Source organism: Melopsittacus undulatus, chromosome 9, assembly GCF_012275295.1.
Source record: "Melopsittacus undulatus isolate bMelUnd1 chromosome 9, bMelUnd1.mat.Z, whole genome shotgun sequence".
In the NCBI taxonomy this organism is placed as follows: Eukaryota; Metazoa; Chordata; class Aves; order Psittaciformes; family Psittaculidae; genus Melopsittacus; species Melopsittacus undulatus.
Window position 1 is genome coordinate 12464212 of NC_047535.1, and position 26734 is coordinate 12490945.

The 26734-nt window shown below is 48.7% G+C and overlaps 2 long non-coding RNA genes across 7 annotated transcripts in view; both read left to right on the top strand.

The window, feature by feature from the left end:
* Window positions 1-15381, top strand: part of LOC115947615 (uncharacterized) — a 42745-nt gene extending 27364 nt beyond the window's left edge. For both annotated transcript variants that reach the window (XR_004081504.2, XR_004081505.2), the window contains 2 exons: window positions 12968-13058; window positions 13629-15381. This is a non-coding gene — a long non-coding RNA (uncharacterized lncRNA). The remainder of the gene's footprint in view (window positions 1-12967; window positions 13059-13628) is intronic.
* Window positions 15382-25897: 10516 nt separating this feature from the next.
* Window positions 25898-26734, top strand: part of LOC115947613 (uncharacterized) — a 41988-nt gene continuing 41151 nt past the window's right edge. For all 5 annotated transcript variants that reach the window (XR_004549983.1, XR_004549984.1, XR_004549988.1 and 2 more), the window contains exon 1: window positions 25898-26164. This is a non-coding gene — a long non-coding RNA (uncharacterized lncRNA). The remainder of the gene's footprint in view (window positions 26165-26734) is intronic.

The window sequence follows — 26734 nt, forward strand, 5'->3', positions numbered from 1 at the left end:
ACCTTCCTGCTACCTAAGGTTCACTACAGAGCCTGTCACACATGGTTGAGTGATTTTTATTCCCTCCACTTGAGGGGAGTATCTTACAACATTTTAAACTGGTCCACTGTGATTGACTCATGCCACCCACTTCTGACATGCAGCCAACAAGGTAAGAGGTTTAGGAGCACTAACAGCATCCAGATCAATGTAAGACACAAAGTAAACCCAAAAGTTGGATAAAACATTGCAAACAGGCAAGCCCAGCTCTAAACACAGAGGCATCCACAGCAGTGTGACATTCCTTCTTTCTTTTCTTTAGTTCTTTAAAACCTGTTGGTACAGTTGGTTGGTTCTCCCCATGGGGCCCATGCAGTGTGGCAGGTAAACTCATCATGTCTAACAGCTGTGTACACCCCAAGGCAACAGTCCTTCCTACCTAAGAGGTTGATAGGAACATTTCAAGGTGGTGTTTATCTGGTGATATGCCACAGGCATCAGGGTGAGGTCCAGTCTTCTTTAGTGTCTTCATTAATGAGCTGGAAGAGGGGAATAAACAGTGTGTTAATGGTGTCTGGGATGAAACCAAGACACCGAAGGTCACTGGTGCCAGCCCACCAGCAGTGAGTAGGACTGGATTGTATCTGCCATGGGCTCTCAGCCTGGCTTCAGTATTTGCTATGGGCTCTCAGTCTTGCTTCACATTGGCCTGATTTTGTGAGTGAAATGCAGAGACTTGGGGCTGAGTCTGGGCAGCCAGAGCAATGGGTTGGGTGTTTGTAAGAGCATCTGTTAAGCTGCAGTGTTGGCTACTCTGCTTTAAGACACAGGGTTTCCAAGTCCATCTTGTCAATATTTAAAAGCATGAGCAGCAGAACCAGCAAGCCTGGGTGAAGGTTTGCCAGCACAGAGGGGAGCAGTGTGTGTGAGCTGCATGTCTCTCTCTCATGTGCTGCTCTCATTATGTGCACCTCTTCCAATACCTTCCAGAGTGATTCTCATCCAAAGCACTCTGACAGCCTCTCAGGCATCAATCACGTGAATGCTGCAATAGCCCTGCAAGGTCAGGAGGTGTTGCCAGGTGGGGACAAATCTGTGCCCCTGTGCTGTTCCTCAGAGCAGCAGTTCCTGCCTCAGCAAGGAGTGGGGAAGGGACTCCTGCAAGTGTGTGTGTGTGTGCTACAATCGGAGCTTTCTGATTCCTACAGCCAGGGGTGGGATCCAGGTCTCCCGAGCCCCTGTTCTCTGCCTTGACCACTAGAAGCACTTCCTCCCCACAGAAACCTCGCCATGAAACCACTCACAGGAGAAGGGCTTTGTTGCTTGGCAGGAGAGCAGTGGCTCTGCTCTACCCAATCCGCAGGCACATTTTTGGGGGTTGTGAGTTTATGAAAATCTTGGCTTTGCTGGTCTGGAGAGAAGAAAAGTTGATTGTTCCCCAGCCAGGGATCGGCGTCTCCCTGCCTGTACGTGTAAATAGCTCTGGAGAGCCATACCAGGCCATGGGGAATGTCTGTGGTGCAGCAGCCTGCTTGGATTAGAAGCCTTGTCTCTCTTCTGTGGTAAACATGTCTCTTGTTACCTGTTCTCACTGAAGTTTTTCTGGCTTCTCCTATCATTTGCTTGGCCACTTTGGCTTCAGGGCCTCGTGATAGCTGGAGTGATTTATTTATTCAATAATAAAGCTTAAAGAACTGGTTGTTTTCCAGATTGCTCTGTCCCAGGCAGTGGCTGTCTCTGAGGAGCTGGGTCATGGTGGGGTTAGTGTGGAGGGAAGCAGGGCTGCTTGTGAGCCTCAGCTTTGCCAACCCGCTGTTCCTTCTGCCTCTCAGCCTTCTCCCCCTGCATCCTGAACTGGCAGGAAAACTGTGCAGGCTGTCCAGGCATTCCCAGTTCTGTCTCTCATTTTAAATGGTGCCAGTGGGAGTCCAGCATGAGAGTCTTGAGTTTGTGAAGTTGAATTGTTTCTCCAGTTCTCCAAACCAGCATAGCACACAATACTGCGATTGCACATGGAGAACCATAGTGGGAGAGACCTGAACATCGCAGGGAGAAGACAGGCAGTGAGCAGGCAGGAAAGGGAAGAGGGAATAGTTATGGTGGAAGTGAATACTTGATTGGAAGTAGCAGGAAGGAAGGGAGGAAGGAAGAAAAGACCCTACTCTGGCCAAAGTAAAGGGAAAGACTGGCTGAGGCTGTAGAGCTTCAGTGGCCTTATCCCATCTTCTGTGAGGGACATTGACATCCTCCCCCTAGGGGTTAGTGGTGTCTGTTTATTCACATAGCTGGGAGCTGACTGCAGTCTTTGGGATGATGGATTAGTGTGTTGAAACAGAAGTCAGAGGTGTGTGCTCTGGCATCCAACCTTAGGCATCTCCAGGTCCTAATCTTCAGATGAGGCAGTTGACTGCTGGCTGGTGTGGGAAGGAGTTTCGCCAGCTTCATACGTGGTACTGACAGGTCTGATGTGCCATTTTGCTGCTTTAGAAGACTTGATTTTATTCAGGTTCCTAAAATCCTGAGCTCTGTGATAGCTGTAGGATAGCAGGGCCTTGAGCAGAGCTCAGGTGAGCTGGCTCCTCACTGCTGCTTTCCTGGCTGTGGGGTTTACAGCTGCATAATGAAATCCACTTCTCAGCACTCCCTGACCTTGGGGTTTGCAGAGTGTTCAGGTGCATCTTAAAGACTTCACATTTCAGGAGGCAGAAGCCTGCCCCAGCTCACTCTGTGCCTCAGCTCCTCCTTTTCCCTCCAGGTTTGGCCCTTCCTTTCAGAGGAGACTGTATCTTCACACTGCTTCTGCTCATAGAACTGATAATACTGAGATGGTTTCACACAACAGTGACAGAATGAAAAAGCAGAGGTAATCAGGCCCCAAAATAATGCTGTTTATCATCTATAATCATCACACCGGGTCTAACAGCATGTAAGTGGGCTGCTTTCAGGAGCACAGAATGCAGGCAGCATTGTTGGATTCTGTGTTTTTTTAGATGGCCACTAGCCAGCCACTGAGTGTGGGGGTCTTCTGGGTGCAGGCACACCTCTTGATCACATATATGCAAACAGCAGCATCTCCAGTGCTGAGCCCATGTCTGTGCACGTGTTAGTGGGTGCAGTTTCCAGAGTCAGGCTGTGGAAACAACAGCTCAGCCTCTTTCTTAGTGATCCTGAGGATTTGGAAGGTATAATCTGGGAGAGCTGCTTGAACCCCTCTCCATGGAAGGGATTATTCCAAGAGAACTCTCTGATGTTTCCTCTTGTGGGCTCTGGCTGCTCCTCCCTAGTTTTATGCCAGTCCTGAAATACATAACCCTGAACAAGGACTTCAGGATTGAGTTTCCTCCTGGCAGAACTCTCTTCTCCTTCACCACACTGCTGCACAGTCTGAGGGTCTGGGCAAGTTCAAGTGCTCTCAGTTCAGAAGAGGTCCTGAAAACATTTGCAAGCAACAAACCCCATTATTCTTGCATCCATATCCCTGCAGCTGAGTCCTTGCTCTGCACATGCTGCACTTTTAGGGAGAACTAAGTTTTGCACTGAGGGAGAAAAGGCCAAAGAACGTCTTGGCCAAACTGAGCACAGTTACTGCATTTAGCCATTTGGTGGAAGCTCTTAGTAACAGTCTGTTTGGAAGTAAAGGTCTTAGAGTTGAGAGCACAGGAAGCGTTTAAGCCTGATTTGTATGTGTAGGGGAATTAGTTGGAGTCTCACAAAAGAGATGAAGTCATGGCACTTCATCTCTTCAGCAAAACATCTGAGATGCTGCACATTTACTTGCTCTGATGTTGGGGGTTATAAAGGAGCTTTCTAAACCCATGTTTTCAATTATTGTCTCCAGATGAGGGTATAAAATCCCTCCTTACAGGACCCTAATGCAGAACTGTCTGTGTGTAGAGGAGGGATATTTCTATATCCTCTCAGTATCAATGGGAACTGGTGTTTCTCCTGCAGACACCACCCCAGTGCCAAGAACTCTGCTTCATAAGGCTCTTATGAACTACTTTCAAACCTTGAAGGGGGTTTTCTAGACCGAGACATTGATGTAAGAGCATTCTTACTATCATTCAAATGCAAACCAATCAGCATTTCACTCTAGCACCTCAATTTTCCTGCAGATTAGTTTTCCCTCTCCTTTCAGCTGATCGATGAGCCCTTGGGAATGCTCTCAGGAGGGGAGCTGTTCTGGATCTAAAGGGCATCCAGCTTAGGGACGGAGCCAGATGGTTCTGTAGTGTGGGTATCTCATGCCAGTGAGCCAAGGAGGAGAGTTATGCTCCGTGGTGTGCTCCATGCCTGCTCAGAAGAGCCCTGCTGTTAACTGTGCAAGTGAGGTCCCCACTCAGGGATTCTTCAGTCTAGGTCCCTGCTCAAAGCACAGCCAGCTTCAAAGCAAGGTCCATGTGGTCTGAATGTGGTCCAGTCAGCTTTTGTGCATCTTCAAGGCCAGGGATTGTTCCACCTCTCTGGGCCCCTGTCCAGGACAAGAGGGTTTTCCTGGAGCTGAGTGCTTATAGCTGAGTGTCAAATCTCTTCCAAAACCTTTGCCCTTTTCTCTGCTAGGAGAGGTACTGCTGCAAAGCAGGGTTATCACCAACCTACCACCCCACGGGCTTCCCTGGCCTCCTAAAGCTCCTCCAGCCTTTTCCAAGTGCAGAAAGGACAGTGCTTGCTCCTAGCCCAGTGTGTACCCAGCTTGGCTCTTCTGCTATTAACGCAGAGGACTTGGGGCCAACCTAGACCATTGGATCCCCTGGCCCAGTGGTAAAAGGAAAATGAGACTATGGGAATCATGCAGGGACTTGTGTTGTGGCTGTAGAGCCTGGAGCAGGACAGGGAAGTAGTGACCCTGAGTGTGTGCAGGGTTGCTTTGGTGGTGTGTTTGCCTTTGCTTTGCACTGGGGAGTACAAGCAGTCATGCTCTGAAACAGGTTTGGGGGTGGGATCTCCTTGGCTGGCGATGAAGGTCCTGTGGGTCCCCCCTGCATGGCTGAAAGCTGCTGCTTGCTGGAATGTGGAAGTTCTGGAGCAGTGGGGAAAAGCCTCTGGACCTTTACACTTCAGCTCAACCAGTCTAGGAAGAGAGTGGGACCTGTGTAGTGAGGGGCCTGAGTGTCCCTCCCATGGTCCTTCAGGGGAAGAAATGGCACAGAAGAGTGGGATGCTGAACCAGTGGTGCAGCTGTGGGAGTACCTGTGGTAGGCCCCCAGAATGAGAACTGCAAAACAAACCTCGTGGTATGGAACTGCACAAGGAGACAGCTTGTCCCAGAGCTCCCTACTGAGTGTGAGACTGGTGAAGTTGAACAGAGGAGCAGTGCGTGCCTCTGACTGAGATCTCAGTGCTGTGCTGTCAAATGTGCTGCAGGAATCGGAGTGAAAGAAGGTTTTGAAGAAGACAAGTGAGGAGCTTTGTGAGTGTTTTTCCCTTCTAGAAACGTGAATAAAGAAAAGCACGACAACGCTTCCTTGGAAAACTGGTGGGTGGCCTGGTGCTGTGAGTTGATAGAAGATGGGGGCTGCTTCCTTCATACTGAATGAGAGTTGACAGATGGGAAAGGAAAGGCCTTCAGCACTAGTATAATTAGCTTACTTCTGAGAACATTAGGGTGGGCTTTTTCCTCTTCATATGAAGAGAGAAGATATTTGACTGAGAGAAATGGGATAATGGGAATTGTAGAGGTGAATCTGTTGGTCCTCTGATCCAGAGACATTTGAAGTAAAGCCCCTGTACCAGCTTCAAGAGCAGAGAGGGAAGATGGAGTCCCTCTCTTGGAGAGGGTTGGCTGCGTGGGGCTGGTCAACCTCCTGCTTGCTTCATCAGTGACCTTGAGCTCTTGTTTTGGAAGAGTGAAAGTGCCCCTTCAGATCATCACGGCTTCACACCCTACTTTCCCCCTGGAAGCCTTTCCCTTGCACACTAATGAGCCTGAGCCCACTGCTCTGTGCTGCAGTCATTGCGCTTTTCATTCCTTTCGGTGGCTCTGACCATCTGTTGAGCTCTTTGCAGAATCCATTTCAGTGCTGAAACCCCTTTGGAGATGAAGGGACCATGAGTGCATGCGGTATCCAAGGTGTGGATGAATCAGAGATGTTTCTGTTCTTTTATTTTCCTCTCCAAATGATTCATCCACTTGATCTGTTTCTTGATGGGTACTGAATGTGAAGCTGACATTTTCATGGATTGACAGTTTTATGTGGAAAAATGAGGGCCTACGGAGAGCAGTGGAAGTGATGTCTGTTGGAGAGGGATATCATGATTTCAAGATGAGGTTGTTTGGACAAGGAATATTACAGGAATCTGGAACGAGAGGTTACAATAGCTCCTGGAACAGAGGCCACCTGTGAGAGAGGCCAGTGTGAAGTTGATGGTGTCAGGAAGATGCTGTAACTTGCCCATAAACATATAAGAACTTGAAAGGGAGAGGGAAATCAAGGCAGAAGAGGGAGCTGGAAAGGCTCCAGCTTGAATGTAGGAGATGAAGAGAGACAAAATGAGCCAGAGAGCTTGTTAGGAAGGCGATGCAATTGCAGGTTTGGGCAGAAGGTGTAGAGCAACATTGGCGAGGGGGCTTGCAATGAAGTGGAGCAGCAGCATCACTGGTTTGTGGATGAGATGGTCCTGCCCATGAAGGCCTGGGGGGGGGGAGGGGGGGGTGTTGTCCAAGAGGCAGGATTTGTCCAGTAGAGCTTCTTGGAGGGTAAGAAAGCATAGCATTTGATGGGTGAAAGGAGCAGTCTTGAGGATGATACACCTGGTGTGTAGGACAAACATAGCTGAAACAGAGGGCTGAAGTGTACAGGAACAGTGGCTGGAGTTGGAGGAAGACCAGGAAGTGACAACCTACAAGCAGCCTGCTCTACTTTTTAGTATAAGGGAATAAAACTGTGCCCTGGGGCAACAGGTTGTGTAGTTCTGGCAGCTTTGGCTGTGTACAGGGCATCTTTTCCCTTCACAGGGAGAAGTTAAATCCAAGTAGCTTCCTCTTTATCATGTCAGCCCTTGCTCTGGCTCCTTTCTCCTAGTGGGCAGGGGTGTTCTGGCCGGTCCCACTGCTGCCAGGATGATTCTGTGCTACTTCAGGCTCTGATACCCAGGAATACCTTGTTCTCAGCAGGGTGACCTATCTGTCATGTTTTCTTTGCCATCCAGAGCATTGTTATCCATTGGGCCTACGAATCCAGCCCTGACATGCAGCAGAGTCTTCAGCTGGTGCTGGCTTTGTCTCACTGCAGTGCACATTTTGTGCACCTCCATCACCTTGCAGTTGTGGCTCTGATGTGGATTCGTGTGTGGTGGCAGAGCAGGATGTGGGCAGGGTGTGCATTCAGAGATCGTGCCAGCCTCTCAGTACCCTTAGAAGAGCTTTATTCCATCCCAGGCCACAGAGAGCATCCCTTGACCTCTGGCAGCTGCTCCTTGTCTTCCAAGCATCTTTTAAAGATACCTTGAACTGTCTTGATGTGATTTCTTAATGCCCTTTTTGACCTTCCTTTTTCCCTTGAGCCTGATGCTTAGATGTCACCCATCATCACCTCTCCGTACATGAGCAGTGGAAACAACCACCTGAGTTTTCACTTGCTGTCTCTGCTCCGGCTCTCAGCCACCTTTCACCTCCAGCTTCCTGCTCTAGGAAACAATTGTGATGTTTGGCCTTATGGTTATTAGCCAGGAAGCAGGAATCACATATATCTAAAATAACCAAATCTAATTCACATTGACAGGGGAAAATTTCCTTTGCTGCCTTCTAGCCTTGTCTGAAAAGGAGAGCAGCTCCAAGGATGAAGAATAAAATGATGTGCACAAGCAAAGTTACCTGGCTGAGGTCACTTGGGGTCCATGGAAGATTGACTGGCATAACTGCATTGGTTAGTTACTCAAGCTGAGATGTCAGAGACAATTTAGGTTGCTGCTTGGAGGGGTTTCAGACCAGATCCATGTCCATATTCAGTGCCATAGCTGTGCCCCTGGGCAGCTGCCTGTGCCCTGCTCATTCCCAACCCCTTCTTGACCCCTCCAAACAGGGTATCTTGATGCTCGTGGCATGTCCTGGTATAGTTCTGTCTCATGTTCCAGGCAGAGATGTGAGTTGCCAGGTCTGAGTCTCCAGGAGTGCTGTCAGTGGCACACTGCTGTACAAGGCCTTTCTCTGACATCCTTCTACTCTTGCTGTTTCCTTAGGCGTGGAGAATGGTGACCATAAATAGCTCACCAAATTACTTCAGAGGCTCTCTCTTACTCCTGAATACTGCAGGCAGGTTCCTTTCCAATGTAATCCTGTACCTGCAGGGTTAGGTGCCAAGCATCAGTCATGCAAGAGGACTGTAAAGAGCTTCCTTCAAAAATGAGTTCTGTTTTGCTGAAGGCCACAATGGGGAAACCTCTGTGTTGCCATCAAATCCCCTTTGCATCAATCTCAGGGGCTCGGCTGTGGGTGAGAGGGGCTGGGTCCCAATGGACCACTAGTGAATTACCAATCCACATTGTCTCCTGGCAGTGCAGGGGCCTCCCAGCTCTGCCCCTGACAGCTAATCCAGGTGAAAGCCAAGGAGAGGCTCCAGTTCCGTGGCTATAACTTAACATTCCCTCTGTCTTTATTCCTTGCAGATATGTCTTGGCATTGTGAGAGGAAGCCAAGAGTGAACATATGGCTCATTGTAGAGCTCTGACCTTCTCAGAGTGGAGCAAAGCAAAGCAGCTGGAATTGCCTTCCAGTGCCAGAATCACAGAATCACAGAATGGTTTGGGTTGGAAAGGACCTTAAAGCTCATCCAGCTCCAACCCCTGCCACGGGCAGGGACACCTTCCACTAGAGCAGCTTGCTCCAAGCCCCTGTGTCCAACCTGGCCTTGCACTGAAGGCCAAATGAAGAAGCAGGTTTGGGTGAGGAGCAGGAGTTCAGAAACTGTCCAGCCATTCTGGGCATGAAACCTGGGACTGGGTAGCGTGGGAGAAACCTTGGGTAAGCAACACATAACTGCTCACAGGGGCTTGCCAAGAGCTGGGTGGGAAAAACTTCCCTTGAAAGAGGATTTCCTGTCTTCTCCAGAGGAATCCCCAGCTGCTGAGCTTGCTTTGGCCTTGTGTCTGGGATATGCTTTTCTCAAGACCTTGAAAGCCATTCCCCTCCCCAGCTCCTCATGGAGTTTGCTGCAGCCTGTTCCCTGTAATGCAGCTGTTTGCTCCTTTTCTGGAATCTCTTTGCACTGAAATGATTTCTCCTTTATTTCCTTTTAGCCCAATTTGTTAACTTTCGATTGTAGTTTCTTCCAACAGCTCTTGCCAAGGGGCTCATCAAAGCCTCCCTGCCCTGGTGCTGAGGGAGGAGGATTATTAGTCTCTGTGTTCAAGGTTAGAGGAGATGATTCCCCCTCTTGTGGACTAGAACTCTTCCAGACAAATATTTCCCCTCTCCATTCAAGAGAGAGGCTCACTGGAGAGGCTCCAAACAACATGCAGTGGGGAGGGCATTGGGGTTACACTCATTCATGTTTCCTTGAAGTGACTCTCAGCCGTCTGACAACCTGAAGACAATGTGAGGTCACCATTGGGCCACCACAGCCTGACTGGGTGTTGTGGTCACCACTGTCATGTGGCCTTGCCCTGGGAGCCCTGAGGCACCCACATTCCTCCTGCCCCCCCCAGCAGGAGGCTGGTGGGACTTTTGCTGCCTGGACAAGGGGCAGCTCATGGTTCGTGCAGAGGCTGTGCTTGTTCCTAGTGTCATGCAAGTGTCAGTCTTGGCTTTTGGGAGGATAAAGAGCAAAAGGAAAAGGCTTTGGCAGCTGAGATTGGTTGGAATAGTGAGCTGAGATGTGTGGGAATGCTGGAGGCTGAACATGTACTGTGGGGCTGGATGGCTACTGATCCTGTTCCTTCTGCTTTTACCCTCAGCCTCTGATGGGTGATAACAGTGAGTGTTTCCAGAGTAGACTTTACAAAACATTGCTCCAGGCTGCACTGGAATATCACATACTTAATCCTTTGTGTAAATAGATCTGCTCGCTCTTGGGATAACTGGTGAGTGTCTGGTCTCCCTCCTATTGACAAAATAAGGCTCATAAATAGCCATATTCCTCTCATGTTGGGGAGAGTGATGCACGTACTGGGTACTAAAGTAGACAAAATATATCACTGCTGGCTGTGATTTCTGAAAGATGTGATGTCCTAGAGACGTGGCAGTGTGCTGAGCAGGAGGCAGAGCCTGATTGAACATCCATTGCCTGCACTCCGATTGCACATGCTCAGGCTGGTGTCCCAGGCCACATGGAGCTCTGCAGCAACAGGAATACAACATCCAGGAATGAGTGTCAGACCCGGGGGCAGTCTCCCCTCTTCAGAGGGGTTGTCTGAGGGCAGTGTGGTGCAGAGCTGTGCAGGGGACCAGGACCAACAGTGAGTCTAAACCCCCTTGGCCACCCAGTGACTCAACTCCAGGAGATGGTTTTGGGTAAGGAAAACAAGAGCAGGATTTGCAATGGTGACTAAGGAGAGGGACCTGGAAATTGAGCAGGAGATGTTGGAAGGGTGTTGGAATTTGCTGTCAAAGTCAAGGGCACTGGGGTCTGACTGGTGCTGGAAGAGATCAGAGGTGACTAAAGCAGAAGACAGGTTCGATGGTTAAAGTCATCCCAACTCTTCCTTACATGAGCAGCTCTGCCCACTGCCACTTACTCCCCCAGCATCACCAAGGGACCTACTTCCAGGAGGCTCAGGTACTATTTTGCCTCCTTTGGCTGGGGAGCAGCACACTGCTCACTCCATCACGCCTGCACTCATGCCTGTGTGTGTCTATGGCAGCTGGCACCAGGCACAAGCCTCTGCTCCTGGCTTTACCTGCTCCTGGCTTTACCTGCTCCATTTGCAGCTGGTAAATCTATTTGCTCAGCAGGTGTGTTCTTTCATTCCCTGGGAGAACAGGCCTTTTGGATGGAGGGAGGTAAAGAACAGAGGATAAACTGAAGGGGGACAGGAGGAAATAAAGGGAAGTAGGAGAGAGGGAAAAGGCAGCGATGTGACTGGAAGAATTAGAGACAGAGTGTGGAAAGGGCTGCGTGTCCCCAGTTGCTTTGAGCACTCAGCAGATCCTGTGGTGTGTCTGCTTTATTACTGACAGAGTTTTCCCTTCTGTCGGCTTGTTTCCTAATTGCTGGTCTTGTAAACTGCTTGATTTATGGCTCTGTTCATCAGTCCTGGCCCTCGGGTATAACATGCTTTCCTTCCAGGCTGGAAGTGAAGATGGAATTAACAGCCTGCTTTAGGTTCAATTAGAAGCTGAGCATTCAGGGATCTTTATTATGATGCACGTGCCAAATCATACTGCTTCATTTTTACTCCTCATTCATGGAGGATATTCAATGACTCCTTCCCCAGGGCAGCAGCAGCAGCAGCATTGTGGATACATGGTGCCTTTGAAGTGTCCCACAAGAGAAGCCACCAAGGACTGGTTTCACTGTTGGTTTGCACAGAGAACTCAATCTGTTTCCTTGCAGCTTGCTCTGGAGCTCAGTTTGTGCTCTACTCATTTGTCTGAGACAAACTCCCTTTCAGTACAGCAGAGGGATGAAGATGGAGTCAGAGAACAAACAGCCCTGCAGAGCCAGAACAATGACCCCCGGTGGGCAAGCAGCCATTGAGCCAAGGCCTGGCTGTCATCCCCATGTTCAGGGTCTGTCCTACACCTGGAGCAGGGACTCAGCATCAGTGCAACCCTAAGTTTTACTGAGTGACCCGGGCACCTCTGCTTGCACAGCGCTTGATGGCAGTCCTGTCTGTGCAGCTCTGATTCATGTGGCTACATGGTCACTCCATAATGAACCAGGTTTATGGACCATGCAGGCCTTGGTATGATAATGTTCGTCCACACCTGATACCCCAGAGGGTTGTGAGGATGGCAGCTCCTTTGGGATATGACTGTTCTGAAGTTCAACATAACCTGTTAGTCTACACTTGCAGCCCAGAACCCCTCTGTGTGCTGTGCTGCACCCCCAGAGCGTGAGCAGCAGCTCAGGGAGGGGATCCTGCCCCTCTGCTGTGCTCTGGGGAGACCCCCCCTGCATCCCTGATCCAGCTCTGGGGCAGCAGCACAAGAGGGACGTGGAGCTGTTGGAGTGAGTGCGGAGGAGGCCATGGAGATGCTGCGAGGGCTGGAGCAGCTCTGCTCTGGAGCCAGGCTGAGAGAGCTGGGCTGGGGCAGCCTGGACAAGAGAAGGCTCCTGAAGGGGAGACCTGAGAGCAGCTCCAGTGCCTGAAGGGGCTGCAGGAAACCTGGAGAGGGGCTTGGGACAAGGGCTTGTAGGGACAGGCCAAGGGGAATGGCTTGAACCTTCCAGAACAGGGGAGACTGAGATGAGCTCTTAAGCAGAAGCTCTTCTTTCCTGTGAGGGTGCTGAGGCGCTGGCCCAGGGTGCCCAGAGAAGCTGTGGCTGCCCCATCTCTGGCAGTGTTCAAGGCCAGGTTGGACACAGGGGCTTGGAGCAAGCTGCTCCAGTGGAAGGTGTCCCTGCCTGTGGCAGGGGTTGGGACTGGATGGGCTTTAAGGTCCCTTTAATCCAAACCTGTCTGATTCATTCTGTCTTTCTTAACCATTTCACAGGACTGTGGCAAGGCAGTAATGTCATATTCATACCATAGCTCTGCAGCACAACAAGCACGCTGCATTGAAAACGTCATGAGAAGGAAAATGTCTGTAAAACAAAACCTTTGTGAAGGAATAAAACTCTTGGAAAGAGCAGAGAAGCTGTTGTACTAGCGCAGAGCTATTCTGAAGCGTAACACTGCAGGTACTAGCTCAGTGCTTGTAGGTCTCAAGCAGATAAGTTTAAGCTGACAGGTTGCCTCAGGACTTAGAGCTCTCTGCCATCCTGCCCTTGAAGGGCCTCTTAGGATGCTGTTGCTGTCTCTGAGCTGCTTCTTGTCCGCATCAGGTAAATCTGATCTGCCTGAAAAGGGGACTCACAAAATGTCTTTGTGTCTCTGCATGCTGCTATAGGAACAGGGAGTTCAACTGTGCAACACATGAGGCCAGGAGTGAAAGAGGGAGCATGGAAAGTCAAATGGAGCATTGGCCTGCTGCCCCTCAGGTACTGTAAAACTCAGTTAAGAGGGAGAGTTTTAACACAGCTGCTTAGTGCTGCTCCAGCCCTCACTTGTCTGCAGGAGTTCAGCCAGCTGGAGCTCAGCTGGATGGGGCACAAATCCTATGGCAGTGAGAGCTGTTGATGTCTCATTTGTCTCTTGGAGCATGTACAGTAAAGTAAAGCAGAAATAAACTACAGGGTACAGGTTTCTTTCCTTGTGGCATTAGCAGTACAACTTGGTTAGATCATCATGGCCATCCTCTGGTTCGTGTCTTGCTCTTCCTTCCCTTGATGGGTCTGCAGATGCAGACAATGTGTTGCTGCTAAGGAGCAGGGAACTGGTGTCTTTGAGCACCACGTGCTGGGAGCAGCTGCCCAACCCAGGCCTGGCACTGCAGCAGCTCTCCCAAGCAGTCTGGATGCCTCCAACTCTTGTATTGTATCCTTCAGCTTCTCAGTCTGTCCAGCCCTTGAAGTGGGATGGACCCTCCTTGTTATATCCACCAGGATCCCTGGTGCCAGCTTCGGTTTTGTTTAAAATACATGAGTTCTCAACCAACTGTCTCCTTCCAGGTAACCTCGCAAGCCTGAAACAAGACAGCAAATCTTGGAGTGCAAGGCATGAAGACAGGATTGCAGCCTTCTTCATGGCACATGAGCAGCCACCTACCATGTCTGTAGTCAGTTGGTTCCTTGTGCCACGTAGTCCAGGATCTGAGAGCACAAGGACAGAAGATCAAAAGAGCCTCTTGCTTGCATTTCACGTGTCCTGTCACTGAGAATATTGATTACTAATTACTGAACTAACCTGAATAAGCACTCAAAGTCTGGCTGTTAACACTTATTACTGATAAACAGCTTGAGCTCTATTGGTTCTGCGTATGTGCTCACACCCATGCATATCTCCTAAGTTGCGTGGCAGGCAAGATAGTTCAGATACTATAACCACAGGAGGTTCCAGGTCCTGGCCCTGTCTTGCATCTGGACCACATGTGCCAACAGCCAAGATCAAAACAGCAATAATCTGGCATCCACATCCAGGATGAGCAGAGGAGATGCCTGCACCCATCCTTTCCTTCCATGCAAAGGCTGGAGTACTTCCTGAGCTTGGGACCAAATCACCCCCTTTCTGGACACTGTGGTCGGTGTCAGCTTCTCTTTGGACCTGTTCTTGCTCACACACTGCACAAAGGGCTTTAAATGGGATCAGAGGGAGATACTTCTCTTCCCACTCTATATTCACATGGCAAGATGCTCTCTGTCACCCCTGACCTCTCCCTCACTGGCTGTGTGGATCTAAGAGCTACAGCATTCAATCACCTTCTGGACAATTGAACAGGAGCTATTCCAACAACGTCGCTTCCCCTCTCCCCTGCCTGGGAGCAGGAATTATCTCAAGTAGGTTGTAGTGGTGTGTGTAATGATGACTGTGTCAGTGAACATAGTTCCTGTTGCCTGGATGCAGGTGACAAAAAGGATGGCTATAGGAAGAGGATATTTTACAGCTGCAGATGTGACAGATGAGTGTCCCAGCTTTCAAACCTTTCTTTTTAGAGTTCTGTGTTTCAGCTAAAGGTGACTGCCTTTCTGCTGACAGATCTCTTCCTGCAGCTCGAGTGAGTGTTCATGCTTCTGTTCTGTGCAGCATAAAGACAGACAGGTTTGTGTGAAAGACCTGCTGACACACTCTTGTTCTGAATGTGATGTAGGGAATCTGACCGGCCGCAGGAGTTGGCTTCACAGTATGAGCCCTGCAGTCACAACAGCTGCCTCATGACACTCCCAGCCTCAGTGGGCACTTCTGTCCCTCCAGTCAGCTGTAGCTGGCATGAAGGGATGGAACTGGTGAGGTTTTGGGGATGAAGCCTTGCTTCATGTGTAAACCTCAGGACTGTGTTGATTTTCAGGTCAGAGATCACAACTGGTTGTGCACTGGACAGAAGAGGCTTCTGGACCTCATAGCAGCTGGTTGAGGAGGCTCTCTTCTCAGGCAAGTGCTGTAACAAACAGCTGGTGTCTGAGCTGTGGGCTGGTTTGTGTCCTCCTAGGACAGGAAGCAGGCTGCAGCCACCATTTTAGTGGCTATCGGACACCAAAGACCTGGGCCAAATGCTCTTCCCCACTTCTGAGTCTCATCGGAGAATGACTTCAGCCTTGAGGGCTCCTGGGCAAGGGAATAAGGGTTGTCAGAGCCTTCCTCATCAAGCTGCAGCCTTCGATGACTTGATGTGTGCAGGATGCCTTTGCCTTGGGTCTCTGTTGTGCCATCTGGCAGCACAAGACTGCCCTAAAGAACGCAGAGGGAATCCCTCTCAAAGTGGCCTTGACTCTGGTATGTTTGACATGGGTCTGGATTGGGAGGAGCGAACTGGGCTGTGCTTGTCTTCTAGAACCTGTGGGGACCATAGATGTGAAATGTGAAATGCCAGTAGTACTGCTGCGAATTCTCATTTACCCAAGTCCATCCTTCCCTCCCACAGAGGGACGAGGAGCAGGAGCAGTGTTTACACACATTTGGAATGTGGAAGAGATGGCTCATCTGGACTGAAGTGCATTAGGAGCAATCCCAAGCACCCTCAAGCTGGCAGGTCTGCACTGGGGTAGTCTCTCAGGGACAAGGTGTGGGAAGCTGGCTCACTAGAGTTGCCATAACAGCAGCTGAGCTCTGAGTTCAGTGCTTGTTTGTTGCAGTTCACTCTTCCCTTGGCAGCAGCTTGGAGCCTACATCCCTTCTCCCTGCCCACAGGATTGCTTGCAAGCCAGAGGGAGAAGCTGGTGGCAGGCCCCACAAACATTTGGGTGTTTTCCAGATCTCTCCTACTTTCTGTAGCAGCTCTTGACTTGCTTGAAGTCAAGGACATACATTAACTCAGTGTCTTTTCTCTCCCCCACGCAGCACCTTAACTGTGCTCTGGCTCTGAGATGTGCTCAGTTTAAGCAGTAAATACAGATTATCTGCAGGTGATGGGAGACTTCTCTGGCCTTTCTGGTGATAGAAATAAAATCGTAGACTCATACAACGGTTTGGATTGGAAGGGACCTTAAAGCTCATCCAGTTCCAACCCCTGCCACGGGCAGGGACACCTTCCATTGGAGCAGCTTGCTTCAAGCCTTGTCCAACCTGGCCTTCTTTATTTCTCTTGAGCCAAGTGGGGATGCTGCAGTGCTGAGCTTGCGCTGAGCATCATGCTTCCAGATCCCTGGATCATCCCCACTACTGGGAAGGGAGAGCTGCTCTCGCTCGGCATGTGCTCAGTTCTCTCTTGCCAGCGTGACCAGCTTACAGGTAAGCTATAGCTGATCCTTAGCTCAGACAGCTCAGGCTTTTAGATCCAGGACTTGGTCCCTAAAGCCAACCAAGCCAGCAGCAGTTCTGATGCCTGCACAGAAGCAGTGGCACAAGTTGTAGCCCTCCCAGAAGACCAAAGCTCCAGGGCTGGAAGAGCTCTGCTGCCTGCAAGTCTTGCTATGGCTGTGCCACATCTTCCTCCTGACAAGCCCGGCCTGCAAGGAGGCACAAGGCAGGCAGTGATGTGTTGGGGTCCCCTCTCTCTGGTGACCACCAGCAGGTCTCCAGCTCCTGCAGGGAGCCCTGTATGGGGCAGCAGGAGGAGATGCTCCCTTCCCAACCAGCAGCACTGCTCCAGAGATGGAAAGTTACAGCCAGGCCAGCACAGGGAATGGGAGGTGACTTCCATCTCTTGGTTGCTTTGTTCATTGTTTAGGTAAGCGGGTGGAAGAAAGACTTTGCTGGCTATGTTAAGGAAGTTATTGTTTAGTTGATGGCTTACTTGCTCCTTTGGGGAAGAAGATTGTGTTTGCCTTTGGGGAGGATATTGTGTAATGGCAGTTCATTTTAATGAGCTGCTCTTTCTTTACCTTGGCTTCATTTAACCAGAGAAGGAATTTCTGAAAGGAGAATTTAAAAGGAGAGGGAGAGAAAAACCCAAACCCACAACCCAAATCCTGGACTGGGGCTGGGATTTGGGATCTCTGCTTCCAGCTTGTCCCTGATGTGTACCTGCTTAACAAGAAAAGCTTTTACTGTAGAGGCGGAGGATGTGCCTCATTGCTTTCCCTCTCTTCCCAGCCTCGCCATTCACTTTAGGGAATGAATGAAGGAAGTGTCTTTATCTCTGTGGTGGGGTTAATGGCCATATGGAGATGAACTGAATGTATAATGGCAAGATGGAGATGAATTGCATGTATAATGGCCTGTTTTCCAGGAGAAGAGCCTCCACCAGCAGCACTTTAGCCCAGATGTCAGTGAGGGCTCTCTCTCTTCCTTCTTTCCCTCTCCTCCCTTCATATCCATCCTCTTTCATTCACGGGCTCATGGGGAGGTGCAGGGGGAGGGCTCCCCTCTCTTCTCCCACCCTGTCTCCAGCTTGCAGCTGCTCATGAGGTTAGGGTGGTGTTGGGGCTCTTTCAGGTCCAGCTCTGCCTCACTTCTGCTTCTCCCCCGTGAGCTGGAAGGTGACGTTGTGGCAACAGCCGGCAAGCAGGGACAGGCAGCTGGGCTGTGGCAAGTTACAGGTCAGGGCAGGGGTTGCTTTTGTTCAGCCATAAGGAGAGGAGCCCTCCTGGTACAAATAGAGTTTAAAATGGCTCCATTGAAGCCTTCCTGGCCCCACAGAGTGTGTATCTGAGGCCGGCAGCCTGTGCTGGCAGGTTGCTGTCCTCAGAGCAGAGCTGGGTGACTTCTGTCCCCTCCATTTGCGGTGAGGGCACCTCCCCGCTGCTTGGGTCTGAGTGAGCCGGGGGTCACTCCTGCTTCAAGCCTTTTTCTCTCCCCCTTCCCTTTCCAGCTCCTTAAACAACAAAGGTGTTGAGGGAATTTACATCCCTGCCTGGTAACAAGACAGATCAGCGAGACGCTGCCACGGTTTTGTGAGGGCTCCATAGATTTTTATTGCTTTTCAGTCCTTGGGTTCCCAACCTTCCTCTGGCTTTTAAATTGCTCACAAAATGCAGACACAGCTCCTATTCTCTGAGTTCCTTTGATGATTTTATTTATATCTCTTGCTTTGTCTTGTCTTCTGTAACAGGGAGACTGCAATTAATTATTATCCCATCAGCTTCTATTTAGCCTGACAGTACAATGCAACACACAGTGTCCAACCTTCCTCTGCCCCTGTGTGCACTAGCAGGCAGCTATTCTCAGGAAGAATAAAGGCTCTGGCAGCTTCAGAAAGGGACGTGCTGTTAAAGGGCAGCTTAGGGGACGTCAGTAGCAACAGCAAAGCATGGTTGTGATATGGCTGAAGTGACCAGACATCCCAATTTAGTTGTGATGCTCCTGATTTTGTTTCCTCATCCAAAGGGTATGGGAGACTGTCATTCTTCGAGCGGGTTCAGGCTCGTGGTTAGAGCAGAGGCTCTGGCATCTTTTTCTCCCATCTCTGACTGACCAGATCGTTTTGTGTCTTACCCCTCCTATGAAATAGGAATTGTGGCTGTAAGATGTGTAGAAGAGACCCTGCTTGTTCAGTGTGGGCAAGGACTCCTTGTGGGCAAGGACTCCTTAGGAAGGCCAGAGCTGCACAGTCCAAAGAGATATGAGCAGCAGCCTGGAACAATCATAAATCTAGAGAACACTTGCCCAGGGAGGAGGGTGGAGGAACTGTCAGGAACATGGCAAGAGACAACTTAGAGGACACCTGGGAATGCTCTGGCAAAGATGGAAGGATGGGTCTGTTACATTCTTGAGGGAGTGGAAGGGTAAGAATGGACTTCATGTACAGTGAGGGATGTTCAGTGTAGATGCTGGGGAAGTGATGAGAACAGTAATGGTGTGAGCAGATTTCCTGGGCTAGAGAAGGGAGTCTCCAGTGCTGGAGCTTCTTAGGAGCAGTTTTGGATCCTGGTTTGTGAGTGTATGTGTCAGAAAGAGGTGCTTCTGTGCACAACCATGTGGGATTGATAATGGTGGAAGACCTCAAGAACACCATGTGTTAGAATGGGGAATGTTTGATGGTGGTTTTAGGGCTCATTTCCTACACAGTCTGTATCACCAGGTTCTGTCCAGGGAACATCAGTTTTCTCTACTGGCCACCCTGGTGCTAGGAACCCAGCAAAGCTGTTCCCATCTTTTCTTTCTCTTTGCATCCTGCATAACTGTTTCTTTGCCCCACAAGCCCCTGGATGGCACAATGCTGTTGCCAAGCAGTGCTGGTCATGAGATAAAGATGTTTTGACAAGATGCAGTGACAGGTGTGTGGAAACTGCTGTTAAACCAAATGTTTGTTCCCTTCACTCCTGCTTATTTCTCTCATCATTTTTGTACATTGTTCATGTACACCTCATTTGGCAGCCTTTGGCAATGTAGCTCTTGGTCTGACCTCCCCACACCAGCTAATGACAGTGGAGCAGAACCTCTGGGCCAGTGTCCTTGGGAAAATGTCCATGGCATCCTTCCACACCCGTCTCCTCTCCTCTTCTTCCCAGCAGAGTCCACTCCATGCTTCAGACAAAGCTGCAAGGTTGGGATGTTTCTCACTCCTGTCCTCCACAGATGACGTGTGCTCACTAGCCCATGTGGCTACCAGCCATTACCTGTGTTAAGTGTTTCTAGTCTAAGTGCATATAGCTGGGGGGACCCATGGGGAATATAGGGCAGGTCTGGGCAGGGAGGACAGGCAGGCAGAGCTGGCTTTGCCTTACTGCTGCTGGGATGGAAGTGCCAGGATTTGCAGGACTGAGATGCTGAGTTAGCTGGTAGGAAACTGGCTCAAGTTTTGGACTGTCTCCGTTTGCCCCACTCAATCAGCCTTTCTGAGAGAGCAGCTTGACTTGCTTGGGTGCAGTCCTGCTCAAGTGTCCTAACCTGCTCCTGGGAGTGAGCTGGGATGGTCTTGGAACCCTGTCTTGTGTTGTGAGAGCTTTGCTCACTTCTGCATTGCTTCAGGTCTCTCTTCCAATCTTAGAAGATGAAGCTAAAGGTAAGAGCAGTAACTCCATGTCTGATGCCAGTTCTCCCATTTGAAAACCTCAAGTGAGCTCTTCTTCTACCTCCACCCCAGGTGCATTTCTACTGAATTCATGATTACTGTGATAAAATTGCAACTAAATCCTGTCATCTCTGAAGCATGAGCTGGGAGGGTCGATCTTTACATCAGACATGTAATTACCTGTCTACCAAACTGAAAATGTACGTGCAAAAAAAGAGGGAAAAGGAAGATCTTTGTCAAATGAGAGAAAGGCTATCATTTTCCCCATTAGTTTTTGGTTTGTTTTCCTCTATTCACAGCAATGCTGTGCTTAATCCAATAGGAACCTGCTCCAGGGATCAGTCTGCCTGGATAGCTACCTTATTGCTCCTGACCCTCAAATCTGTGCAAGGACATAGGACTTCATGTTTGAAAACCCTGAAAGAAAAACTCTCCAACCTGCAGGATCTTAGAGGCAAAGAAATCTGTTTTCCTGCATAAGAAGAATGCATTTTTATGGTGACTGAATACTGCATTGCAATCAGAATGGCAGAGCTATTTGTTAAATGCAAGTTACTTAAATAATTCATTTTTCTGACTAATTATGCAGTACGTGCTTAGCTTCAGTGATCACATGTCATTAAAGAGAACAGTTTCTGCAGCACTGTCATGACTTTGATGGTGCTGATCGAGAAGAGACTCAGATTTCCTGGTAGTTTACAGATCATGCGTTGCTGGAGGGGTTTACATGGGGTGGCATGTGCTTGAAGACAGACCTTGGCCTTAGGCAGCATCACCTTATTTCCTAGAGGTCCTTTGACTTGACCAAGGTCCCAGGTTATCAAAACTGCTTAATTTTAAATAGGTGCTTAAAAATTTTTGAAGTCGATGATGCTTAAATACGTTTAAGTTAAGTTACATGCTTGAGACTGGTTAGGGATGAAGCCTCACTGATACTTGTCCTTCCCCAAGGACACATCTGATCCCCTTGATTAACCAATCCAAAATAACAGGCTTGAAACATGTTGATGACTCTCACTCTTTAGCTCGTTATAAGCACCCAAAGAATAGGCAAACCCCAAAGAGCATGAAGAGATTCACCCAAGGAGCTAAATGAGAGTATATATAGGAGGAAAATGTATCATCTCTGGCTATATTATTTTACCATGCCAGCCAGCGGAAGCTTTACAGAGTATTAATGTATGGGGGAAAAGGCTTGGTTTTCTGTGCATGCTTTAATGACTGGATCTTTGTTCTGCTTTTTAACTGTGACCACTTAATAACTACTTGACTCACTTTGCCCTCAGCAGGATGTTGCACGTAGCTTCTCTGCATTGAAGAATACAGTTGGAATTAAGAATGTAATTTAATGATTTGATTGGTAACAAACAGTTCCCAACAGCCTACCCGTGGAGTGGACCTTCAGAAGCATCTTCAGTACAAGGATGCTTCCCTAGACCAAAATTAACCTTGAGGTGTTATGCAGTAAGTTCCTAAGTTACCTCCTCAGCAGTCCTTAAATCCTGTGCGAAAAAAGTCTCCTGAATGCTCAGCTAACAGCAAAATGAAAGGAAGTCCTTGCCTTTAACAGAAAGAGTTGGGAAATGGATTTAGTTCTCTGGTAGACCCTGAGAAATGCATGAGTTGGTCTCTGAAGAGTTTGGGGTTTAAACATACAACACTCGAGGTGGGAGGGGAAGATGGCTCTGAGAGGAAGGTGACGTGCCTAAAGATGGCACAAGAGGACAGAGCAGAGCTGGAATTATACCCTAGACCCCCAGTGCAGCTCCTGAGCTCTGTGTCAGCAGCAGTCCATGTAGGCTTTGGCTGCTCCTAAAGCTGCAGTCGGAGGTGGGCAAACCCTACATGGAAGGACATTATAATCTGCAAGCCATCATGGCTTACAGTGTTCAAGGCCAGGCTGGACAGAGTCTTGGGTGACATGGTCAAGTGTGAAGTGTCCCTGCCCATGGCAGGGGGTTGGAACTGGATGATCCTAAGGTCCTCTCCAATCCAAACCATTCTGTAATTCTATAGGGGGTAAAGAAACTGTAAGAAACCATTTTGCATACGCAGAACAAATAAGGAGGCCTCCTGAGCTGCTTTTCTGGACTTCAGCTTAGTTCTTGCAATGAAATCTTTCCTATTAAAGCCCCCACACCAGCAAATTCCCTCAGAGGACTGTTTCATAGGAGAAAGATGAATTTCCGGTGTGATTGTGGTGTCCATCTAGGCTGCAGGTCCCAACCAGACACTGGAGCGAGGGAAATGAGGGTTCAGCTTGAGTGAAAATTCTCAGGTGCCCTGGGGGAAGAACAACAGGTCTTTCTGCCTCTCTGGAAACACAGTCACTGGACCTGGCTCTCCTGTCGGGCAGGGATAGGGCAAGAAGGAATGGATTTGGATTGCAGTGAGAAAGATTTAGGTTACATGGCAGGAAATTCTTCCTTTGGCAAAGATAATTTGGTCATGCAGTAGCTTTTTTCTTGTTGTTTTGGGGTTTCTTTTCAGTAGTTTTATTAGATGTAGAAGGTGATGATGCTGTTTGGGATTGGAAGCTCCCAAGGTAGAACTTAGTGTTCCTGCTCCATGCTCTCTCTTACTCAAGGTGCTTTGTCAGCATCCAGAGGAAGTTGGATCAGATGAAATCTTACTTTGTATTGTGCCAGGCTTGATTCCTTGTGCTGTGCCGTAGGAGTCAGGTGTCCTTGAGTGTAGCAGCCCTCCACTTGTTCCTGTACCCTCTGGCTCTTCTTTCAGTCCAGCCCATTCCCAAAATGACAGAAAAATGTGTCTGCTCCTCCACAACAGGATCTACAGGAGGCAAAGATTCGAGATGAATGTTGGTCTTAGGAAATCTTCATTTACAGTGAGTTTGCAGCTGGGCTTTTTAGAGAGATGAAATTTACTGTAACAGGAGTGAGTCAGCATGGATATATTGCAGGTAAATCATGTCAGACTAATTTGATCACTTATGCTAATGAAATAACTATCCGTCTACATAGCATAAATCTATCTGCTTGTCCAGAAGGTTTGCAGAAAATGTGGTGTGATGGATTATAGTACAAACTGCCTGCTTGTAGGTTAAAATAATCTGTTCTTGAAAAGGGTAAAATGCTGGCAAGCACCAGAGCCATGGCTTGAAGCTGAGGGCGAGTGTCAGCACGGAGGTGACCGAGGAGCAGATCCTCCACTGGGGCTCTTTAATATTTGTATTAAAGATTTACACCCACCGCAGCATGGAGGGTCATTAAATTTGCAGATGATACAGAGCTGAAGGGATCAGGCAGGACTTACTGGGCTTTCCTTGCAGTGAAATTGCTTTTTGGCAGTGTAATCTTGCTAAATGATGTAAGGAGGCTCAAAACTGCAATATCTTGACTGGACCAAGATGCTTCGTGGCAGGTACAGAACTGGAGGTTCTTCTCAGTGGAGATGAGGGGGTTTGTATCATGAGGTGTGGTTGAGATAAGGGATGAGAAGAATCACCATCAGGAGAGAGATTTCTTCATTTTTTAATGTTTTGAGCCCTTAATACACTCTCCCCATAAGCTGCGTTTTATAGAAAATACTGGGGGTGTTCATGTTTTATTACAGCATATAAAATATTACATATTCTATTCGGCCCTGTTTTATTACAGTATATAAAATATGTATTCTGTGTGTAGCTGATGTAGCAATTACCTGAGAGAACATGTATTCATGTCTCTGAGTAAGGACTCATCCTCCACCTGCAGTGGAAGGAGGGGGACTGGATAGGAACAAAACCTTATTCTCATGTGTCCACGCACTAAAGAGTTAACTGTGAGCAGATACCACACTTCCAGCTCCTATCCTGTTATAGTACACAAGAGTGTTGTTGTGCAGCCATATCCCAGCCACGTTTAGCTGTGTAAATACTGTACCTATCATCTGAGCTACTGAACTTTGTGTTCATCTCGGTTTCTGCTCCTCATTACACAGCGTTTGGGCAAGGTCTGGTCAGTTGAAGGCACTTCCTCAGCTGCAGCATGCTCCCATTGGGCAGGGGAGCTGAGCTGTCCAGCAGGACACTCGTGCTGCTTCCCAGCAGCTTTGCTCCAAGTTTTGAAGAGGGCTGTGGTGACTCTGCTGCTCCAGTGACAGGGTTACCTACGCTTCTCTTTCTGGAGAACCATGTTCAGCCTTTGGAAGATGTGCTGTAAGTAGCGGCTGATTTGTCGCATGAGACCGAGTAGGGGAAGAGTGAAAATAATGGGAGAGTGTTTTTTCTGCTATTTCAGTCTCTGACTTAAATCAGCTCCTGAGGCAGGAGCCTCATTTTTGGGAGTGATATTTTTGGGTTGAGATTTCTGCAGTGGGAGCAATCTTCTGGCGTAGTGAATGCTGCTATTTCAGAGTTAGCAGAGATGTTTAAAGGTGGCCAGTTACCATAAGCACAGTAAGTCACACTCCTCATATCTTCGCCACTGAGAAGCTGAACTGTAGATCCCCCTGTCATCACTGATAGAAAGGCAAAGATTAAAATGTAACCCACAAAATAAATCCATTAAATAAACCAAAGATCGAAGCAAAGAAGAAATGTGAAATCCTCTCATAGGAGTTACACCTCCTTTTTCCTTCCAGTTCAAAATCAACCAGTGCAGAAGAATTTAATGATACCATTGTTGAGTGAAATTAGACTTGACAGTAGGCAGTTACCTTTTATTTTGGTTGGTTAAGATTTGCAATTGTTTGACACTCCTTAAAAATCACAGTAACCGGTTTTAAGGGCAGGCAAATTAAGATTCCGTCTCTGTGTACAGCATTACTCATCACACCACAGCTACATGCTAATTGGAAAATAACTAGTGGATGAGCATGTCTCGCACAAGCTGTCGTCTGAGCATGGCAGGTAACGTACCAGAGCTGAGCTCACACCGAATTTGCTCATACACACAACAGCTAACAAAAATATAATGCTGCAGGAAATCAATGCCATGGAAACTTCTCAGATGCCAAAATAAGTCTTAATCCATGATGATCCTGGTTATTCCTTTAGAGTTCACCTGATTTCCTCTTCCCTTCAGTGCCCCCAGCATGAGAACACATGGTTTCCTATCTGAACCTCAGCCCTGGCTTTCTGGCTTTATTCAGAGCCTGCTGTTGAGTTAGAGGAGCCCTGGGGTTTGCTGGGCCAAGCCAGGCTTCCGGGGAGAAGACCCCTGAAGGAGACACTCACAAGGTAGCAGGGTAAGCAGCAAGCTCCAAGCATACCTCCCTCGATGTCCTGCTAGAGGCAATCTTGTTTGGTCACACCAGAACAGAGAAGAATGGGGGAAAACCTTCACTCATTCTTATAAAGGGGCCTTGTATGGCAAAGGGCTGGCCATGAAGCATTATGAGGTCTTGCAGGGAGAGAAGCAGATGCAGAGAGAAGCTTCCTAGTGGTTGCACTTGCATTAGGGAGCAGATCTGGGGAGTGAAATGTTTGGTGCTACATGCACCAAACATATGGGGTGCTGTATCACTGTATGCATGTTGGGGTGATTTCCTTGGGATGGGTCTAGTCTGGCCCCATAGCTTGGAACGTTCAATGGCAGCTGCAACATGCTGTGTGGGTCTCTGGAGCTCAACTTGTATTTGGGCTTGTGTTAATGGAATCCAGTTCTGCAGCATGGGCCTAAATGTAGTAGGTGTAGAAGGTCAGGAGAGTCACCTCAACCAGGCTGTGCTGCTCCAAGCTAAACCAAAGGCTGATAGAGGTGTAGAAGAGGCTGCAGAAAGCTGGTCAAACCAGGTGCTTATTCCTGGAAAAAGATAATGAAAGTTTTATTAAAAGCCAATAAAACAGGTGCTACGTGTCCAGATTAGTGAAGGTTAATGTGAACATGCACAGCCTGTTTTATTGCTTTTATAGCATGTTCCCTCTGAAATGCTTCTGTTCCAGGGCAGCAACACTTTGCAATTAGGAAGTTGCTTGTTTCATGATGAGCGTTGCTGCTGCGCCTGAGGGAAGCGACGGCACCGTCTGAGCAGACTTCGGATCCATGGAGAAAACTTGGAACTCCACCTGAGATCCAAGTGGAAAAGTTGCCTGGGTCCCACTGAGGACTTGGGATTTAGGAGCTGAGGGATGGTGTGAGGTGTGGGGCAAAGAGAGTGGTAAGAAGCGTGGTTCACCCAGTAGTGTGCAGCTCAGCTTGGCAGGAAGATGTACAGGTAAGATCAGCTTCATCAGCTTATTCTTTGCAATGCATTCACTTATTTTAGTCTAGAAAATCCACTCTTTGCATCACACTGCCAGAGTCTGCGTGTTCCCTGCGTTTTCAAACACAACATGAATTTTCACTCCTGACAGCTCAGCTTGCAAAAGCAGGGGAGAGGTGGAAAAGGACCCTTTTGTGTCAGCGTGATGATTGATCACTTCTTATTGTTGCTCAGATGCCAGGTCTGGGTTTGAAAGGGAGAAGTAATATGCTTATTTTATGGAGTTACTTTAGGAGGGGGCCCTGAAGGAGGAATGCAGAGTGCTGTAAGACAGGGCTGGAGAGATCACACAGGAACCAGGAGAACAAAAGCCGCCACTGTTAGAGATCTGGGAGTTGGTGTTGGATGAAGCGAGGCCTCCCGCTGTTCCCTGCTCACTGTTGCCGTGGCTGGGCTGGCATCACTGTGCAAGGGGGAAATGCAGGCAAAGAGCTAATCTATCGAAACAGAAGGACAGACTTAGCTTGAGAAGATGAGCATGCTGAGCTGGTTTCTGCTCTGCTACACCCTGAAACCTCACTG